The following is an 8,026-nucleotide window of genomic DNA, read 5'->3' on the forward strand; positions in this document are numbered from 1 at the left end:
ATGTATATTATTTCTTCTTATTGTATTCACTCTGTCTTTTTTTGTCTCTTATGCATTTCTCCACCCTTTCTGGATTTTTCTTCTGACCTATCATTTATTTTATTCTTACTTATTCTCTGTCAAGTCTTCTGTTAAGCCAATCCACAATGTTCTCAATTTCTGATGTTGTGTTTTCAGTTCCAGGATTTCTATTTTGTTCTTTTATTTTAAAAAAAAATGCAGTAGACCCTTAAACAACATGGTTTGAACTGTGTGGATCCCCTTATACGCAGGTTTTTTTCAATGAATACATACTAAAGTACTACACAATCCACAGTTTGTTGAACCCATGCATATAGAATTTCAGAAATTGAGGGCCAACTGTAAAGTTATACATGGCTTTTTGACATGGGTAGGAGAGTCTGCACCCCTAACCCCAGTGTTGGTCAAGGATCAACTGTAATTTTTAGTTCTAGTGAAACCCTATGGTTTCATCCATGTCAGAAATTTCTACTTCAACTTCATCCCTTCTTTAAGTATATAGCCTTTCAGGTATACCTACCTACACCTAATGGGAGTAAGTTTTATCATGCTTCTACCTCTGATAAGCCTTGGCTCCACATTTTAGATCCCTTTGTTCTTGGGCTTCTCAAGATCTCTCCGGCTCTCAGAAATCTCTTCTGCAATTGACAATTCTCCTTGAGAAAGCACAGAACAATATCTTTTTAAATCCTGGCCCTGTCATCTTTATTTCTTTGTTAATTTCTTGATGCCTTTGAGCAAAAAACCTCTTTTGCTTGTTCTTTTTTGTTATGATCAACAGGTGGTTTAATATGAGTTACTTAGTGTATTTGTCAGGATTCTCCAGAAAAATAAAAGTAATAGAATATGAAGATATAGACATAGATATAGATACAGATACAGATATAAGAGGATGTTTATTTTAGGAACTGGCTCATGTGGTTAAGGCAAGTTGAAGAAACAAGAAAGTCAGTGGCATATTTCAGTCCAAGCCCAAAGGTCTGAGAATGAGAGGAGCAATGGTGTAAGTCAAAGAGTGCAAAAGTTTGAGAACCAGGAGCTCTGATATCTGAGAGTAGGAGAAAATGAATGTCTAGCTCAAGTAAAGAGAACAGAAATTTGCTCTTCTTCAGATTTTTTTGTTCTATTTAGACCCTCAATGGATTAGATGATGCCAACCCACACTCAAGATGATGGAAGTTCTCTAGTCAGTCTACTGATTCAAATGCTAATCTCTTCCAGAAACACCATCACAGACACACCCAGAAATAATGTTTTACTGGCTATCTAAGCATACCTAGTCTGCTACGACCAGCACTTGAAAGTCACACTGAATATACTTATTTTGTCTAGTTAGAAGATAGAGATGTACCAACAGAAACAATTTTAAATTGACTTCAGCATTCCAATATTAACAGACAGCCCATTTCTTGGTCTTTCTCTTTGCTAAGATAAGAGACAATAGATAGATCTTAATAGATAATTAAGATTTCTACCTTTCTATCCTCTTTTTTTTTGGACCTCTATTTTCAGTTAACCCCCAGACCATGTCTTTTCCTCTCAGAAGCAAAAGCAAAACTCACATTCTCTCTCTCTCTTTTTTTAAAAGCAAATTAACTGTATTGTTACCACTTCAGTCCTTGATATGTTTACAAAAATATCAGTTTGAAATACATTATTGAAAGTGAGTACAATAAATAGAAAATAAGGATGAATGGTGCTTGAGACATATCAAGAAACTTATCTTCATCTATTGCCTACTGTTGTAGACAAAATTTGACACACAATCAGCATTATTGAAATAGCAGTCAAGGTACCTGGGAGAGGGTTGCAGACTCTATAAAAGTAGCTTAAAACTCTGAACCACTCACGAAAAAAAAAATTCACTTTACTGGAATCTAACCTCAGTATAACACTGAATTATCTACTACTACCCATAAGAACAATTTAAAAGTAAGAAAAATGCCTGGGAACCTTCATTAACAGTATTTTTAAGTTAAAGTTTTTACTTTAAATATCTGATGATTACTCAAATATCCTAAGCCATGAGGCAGTCCCTAAAGACAATAAGTTATAAATAGTCTGAATTTAATAACTTAAATGTGATATGGTTAATATAATACACACTGCATGTGTATCTCAACCAACATCTTTCAGGTGAGGTGAGAATTAAAAGGTTTAAATTTACCATTTCAATTTCTGTTCAGTAGAATGATGTCAGTATTCTTGTAACAGTGATGACATTCATTATTGTAAATATGCTAATATACATATTACTCTGAATTACACTTGACTGATTTCTATGTACACATGGTTCCATATTCCAAATGAAAAATTTCAACGGTACAGGTTTATAATCAAAGCTGAGGTTAACAAATGCTTTCTGACTTCTGAAAGCACTTCCTAAAAGTGAATAAACTAGTTATAAGTAGGTGACCATTTCCTTTTTCCCTTTACCATGATGAACTTCATGAAACATTAATTCCCAAGGTATATTCGTTTCTGGACCATACTGCTTACATGCTCTTCTTTCAAAGGCAGTTACCATTTGCTTTACAACTTCATCTAAAACAATGTGGTAAGCTGAAAGTGTAGAAGTGAGCAAAATTCAAAAGAAATTGAACAATCTAAAATACAAATTCTTCGGTAACCAGGAAGAATTTGGGCTAAAACGTCAAACAGTCTCCAAATGATTTAAGAGCTTCCCATCAGTACAGGATACTTTACCAAATGTGGTTTCACCAAGGTTACTACTGATGCATAGCGCTCGAATACAGGTGGAGATCCAATTTCTAATCATGTTTAGCAGTATCCAGATCCACTTGATATACATCTGATTTTTTGCACCAAGGAACAAAATGCTTGTAATCCTCCATTCCCGATACTACATCATACATTTCCTGCATAGAATATCCTATAACTCTCCTCTCTGAATATTCTTTTCTTTTGTTTATTAGTGGTGCAGCAGTTCTGAAGAAAGTTCTTGCATATACCTCCTTAGGCAAAATTGAGGTATGTAATGGAAGAGTTCTGCACATCAGTATCCCACAGGAATCTAAATACCTGACATTTCCACAGGTCCCTGCACTGGAGCCAGGGCCCCCGCCACTGGCGCAGGCTTCACACGCATCCTGAGACCAGCCTTTTTCAGGGCCCCCTGATGGTCTGAGCTGCCATGATCATCTTACTGAAAATTTCAAATTATCTTGCAGAAGCCCTCAAACACTCTACTGTTACAAAGTATTTCCCTTGTATTTGAAAGGTAGATGTCCCATTTTTTAAACCATATAAATTAAGGAGACCCTTTCCACTATATGAATTCTGGTGCCATGTGTTAAAATATTTTTTTTCACCACTCTATACCTTTTTAATTTTTGTTTTCTCTGCCAGGTAGATTATCAGATCTTGGCTGAGAAGATATTGAGCCTTTAATTCTTTATCACCATTTTATCTGTTACCTATGAGCTGAACTGTAGAAGGATCTCAACACAAGCTATCTGGCTTTCCAATTTATACATTTCTATAAATCCTACTTAAAATTACCAACACTATTTTTTCCTTTTCTGATAATACTTATTACTGCACAAAAAACTAAGAAAACACATTTTAAAAATAAAATACATATCTACAACAGTTGTACAGATGAGTTTTCTGGGGAAACTTCTTTCTATAATTACAAAACAGAAAATCTAGGATCTGATCATATAATTAATTTCATCAAAACAAAATCTCAGTATTTGTTGAATATTCTCTGGAGAGTTCACACATTCATATTTCCTCAAAATATCACCTATAACCCAATGACTCCTACATATTTATCTCTAGCTCCTGATTCTAACCTCCAGTTTCTAGTTGTATATCTATCAGTGCTGTTATCCCTCCTCCTGCCTATCTATATTTTAGCACTTAACCAGGGAATAATAACTCCATATTGTCCCCCTTTTCCCCCCATAAACTGCTAAATGACTTATTTATCTCTATCTCCATAGTACTTGTGCTCTTGAGTCATATATTTGTATTGTATTAATTAAATTGAATAAATTACCATGTTTAAAAAGATACTTGAGAAGATTCTATAATAGTCTTTTTTATATATTTTATAACTATTTATAAAATTTACATTATATAGAGAATATACATTTTAATGTATATACATTTTAATATATATAAATATACATTACTTATTTATTTTTCTGATATTAATTCCTCATACTTCAAATTTACCATGATTTTTTCCCCTTGTCTCAATGAGAAGAGAGGAAACATATTCACTGCTTCCATCTGTATACCATCTCTTTCAGAACATAAAGATTTATTAAGCATCCTTTCCTCTTCTCTTGTCTTTGACTTACCTGGTTTTCTTTTATGACTTACTTCCCAAATTTTAATCACTCCCATTGCCTTTTCTTAGGCATTTTCCAAGGTATTCACATCTCTATATCTGTAGTAAGATATAGGGTCACAAAAAGGAACAAATACACCAGTTGGATTAGAGAAAGAGTAAGAAGACTGATTTGCGGTTAACTTTAGGTAGACTTACAAAACTTTACTTACATATCCTGCTCTCATAAATAGATCACTAGTCAAAGATTCCAAAACACACACAAAGAGGCTCCTTTTTCTGTAAACCTACCAGTGAAGCCATGCCATTAAAATGCTAGTGGGCTTTTCCAGTGGCTCCTTTATTTACTAGTCAAGGTCCACATGTAAGGAAAGTCTTGCGACTGAGATTATGACATTCATCACTTGATCAATATTATTTATACATTCTGTGGTGTTCATGGGTGAAGGCACTATATAAATATTGTCATTACTATAAATAAGTTAATATCACAGGAGAAATAAGTGTATTTGCTTGAAGACCCAGTACAAAAATGATAAATGAGGGAAGTTGGTGAGAAAAAGCATTTTTCTTGGCCTGTGGTCAAAAACCAAAGCTTTAAACAATTGCAGGGAACTTTCTCTAGACATGAACTGGGAAACAAATTTAGCTAAATATAAATCAAAGGAGTTCTCTTTATTGTAATTCAAGGATACCATAATATAGGAGGCAAGGGAGATTGCCAAAGGAAGAAACAAATATTTCCTCCCCAATAGAGAGATCTTTGTAAAGCATGAGTTTTTCACTTCTATTGTCACAATTCTTTGATGCACACAGAGAGGCATGCTGTGGCCTACAAAGAGGAGTTATGGAATTCTGGCTAAGAGGTGGTGAGAAGAACACTGTTGTGAAGCCAAGTACCACTGAGTTAAAGCTGCAGCTTCACTGTTACCTGCCTGCTCTTGAGTTACTTATTCTGTGCCTCAGTCTTCTCTTTTACAAGATGAATCTAGTAATAGTAGGGATCTTAGTGTATTCAGTACCCAGCACAGTCCTTAGCCCACAGCTAATATTCAGTAAATGTTATCTTTCTCATTAGTTTTACTAGATTTTTTTCCAAAATCCATTCCTATATGGCTTTTCAGTTGATCCTAACTTATTTTATTTACTCATTACCAGGCACTCACTCTGAACACTTGCTTGAGCTGCTCTGGGAAATTCTATACATTTCCTTGATCATGGTGGGTTTTTCATTATGCATTTATATTTTGTGCTCTTTTCACATATTTGGTCTGATAAAGTTTCACTTCTTATTTCATATGTAGTTCTAAATTTACTTCATTTTTTGTCTTTTTCTTCAAACATGACTAGTTTTAAGTACTTTCCATTTTCTGTTCTCTTAGGTTTTTATTATTATTTTTTTTTACAATGATACCTGTTACATTCTTTGAATGACTTCTTGCCTAGCTAAAATGTAAATTCTCTAAAGACAGGGACTATATACTATTCATCATTGGGTCTCCCAGAACCTAACACTTTTCTAAGCATGTAGAAAGCACTCAGTAAGTGTTCAATGCATAAACTGAATATAATACAATACGACAATGCTAAAATATGAAGTAATATAAAATATTAGAAATATGAAAAATAGAAAATTGAGTAATTTAGACTCATAGAATGTAAAGTAGAAAAAATGATATACAAGTTATTTTTGAATGCCAAGGAAGATCTCTAAGAAAAGATACTAAAAATCACTTTTATACACTGAAAATGACTACTTTTTACCCAATATGATATCAAGCATTTATATTATAACCCAAATTATACACAAATATAAAAATATAGAAGAGAAGTGCCCCAATATACTGACTGCCTATAGGTGATAGAATTAGAGGTGAGTTATATTTTATATTTTTCTGTAGTTCCAAAATCTGTAACAAAAGCTTTTATTATTATTATAAGTAGAGAATACCTATGTATTTTTTATTTTATTTTATTTTTTTGTCCTTCCATAGTCATATCTCTCTGACCACAGCCACAGGTCTTTTTATTCTTTCCAATTTTACTGAGATATAATCGACATACAACACCATATAAGTTTAAGGTGTACAGCACAATGATTTGACTTACATACATCATGAAATGATTACCACAGTATGTTTAGTGAACATCCATCAGATCATATAGATACAAAATTAAAGAAATAGAAAAAAATGTTTTCCTTATGGTGAGAACTCTTAGGATTTACTTACTCCTTAACAACTTTCATATGTAACATACATCAGTGTTCTTAAATTTCTCATGTTGTACATTACACCCTAGTACTTATTTATCTTAGAACTGGAAGTTTGTACCTTTTTACTGCCCTCATCCAATTCCCCCTCCCCCCACCCACTGCCTCTGGTAACCACAAATCTGATCTCTTTTTCTATCAGTTTGTTTGCTTGTTTTTGTAGTATAATTGACCTACAGCACTATGTTAGTTCCTGTTACACAACATAGTGATTTGATATTTCCATACATTTCAAAATGATCACCACAATAAGTGTAGTTACCATTTGTCACCATACAAAGATATTACATTATTATTGACTGTATTCCCCACACTGTACATTTCATACCTGTGACTCATTTACCCTGAGACTGGAAATATGTATCTCTTAATCTCCCTCACCTATTTCTCCCCTCCCCTTACCCATTCCCCTCTGGCAACCACCTGTTTGTTCTTTGTATCTATGACTCTGTTTTATTTTATGTTTGTTCATTTGTTTTGTTTTATAGATACCACATATAAGTGAAATCATACAGTATTTGTCTTTCTCTGTCTGACTTATTTCACTTAGCATAGTACCCTCTAGGTCCATCAATGTTGTTGCAAATGATTTCATTCTTGTTGAAATGTTGCAAAGATTTCATTCTTTTTTATGGCTGAGTATATTTCATTGTATGTATACACACCACATCTTTTTTATACATTCATCTACTGATGGGTGCTTAGGTTGCTTCCATACCTTGCTATTGTAAATAAAGCTGCAATGAACATAGGGGTGCATATATCTTTCTTAATGAGTGTTTTTGCTTTCTTTGGATAAATACCCAGGAGTGGAATTGATAGACTGTATGGTAGTTCTGTTTTTAATTTTTTGAGGAATCTCCATACTGTTTTCCACATTGGCTGCCCCAATTTACATTCCTACCAACAGTGCACAAGTCTTCCATTTTCTCCACATACTCACCAACAGTTGTTATTTGTTGTCTTTTTGATGATAGCGGTTCTGACAGGTGTGAGGTGACATCTCATTGTGGTTTTCATTTACATTTCCCTAATGATTAGTTATGCTAAGCCAGCCAGAGATCCTTTTAAGCACTCCTGTGATTAGATTCAACCCTCCCAGACAATCCAGGATAATCTCCCCATCATGAGGTTCTTAATTTTTTTGGGGGGAGAGAGGGGATTTTTTTTATTCAAACAGAAAGTCACAAAAATTATAATCATCCCCATCAGTTCACTCAGTCCCATGTAATTAATATTTTATCTTGATCTTTTGTTAACACTTTTATGAATTCATCAGTTTTCCATTAGAGTTCTGAAAATGCTTATTTATTCAGTTCAGCAGTATAGTCAGTTACCAGAAACCTGTACTTGTCAGAGTCTTTTCCATGAATTCCTTGAAGATGAAACCCTTTTATAGGAACATTTTTGCA

The 8,026-nt window shown here is 33.8% G+C and overlaps 1 pseudogene across 1 annotated transcript; it reads right to left on the bottom strand.

The window, feature by feature from the left end:
• Window positions 1–2,422: 2,422 nt before the first annotated feature.
• On the bottom strand, window positions 2,423–3,183 carry LOC308620104 (coenzyme Q-binding protein COQ10 homolog B, mitochondrial-like; annotated as a pseudogene). The gene has a single exon. The product of its transcript is annotated as a coenzyme Q-binding protein COQ10 homolog B, mitochondrial-like (transcript).
• Window positions 3,184–8,026: the final 4,843 nt, after the last annotated feature.

This window comes from Mesoplodon bidens (genome assembly GCF_964165515.1).
Source record: "Mesoplodon bidens genome assembly, chromosome: 1".
Classification (NCBI taxonomy): domain Eukaryota; kingdom Metazoa; phylum Chordata; class Mammalia; order Artiodactyla; family Ziphiidae; genus Mesoplodon; species Mesoplodon bidens.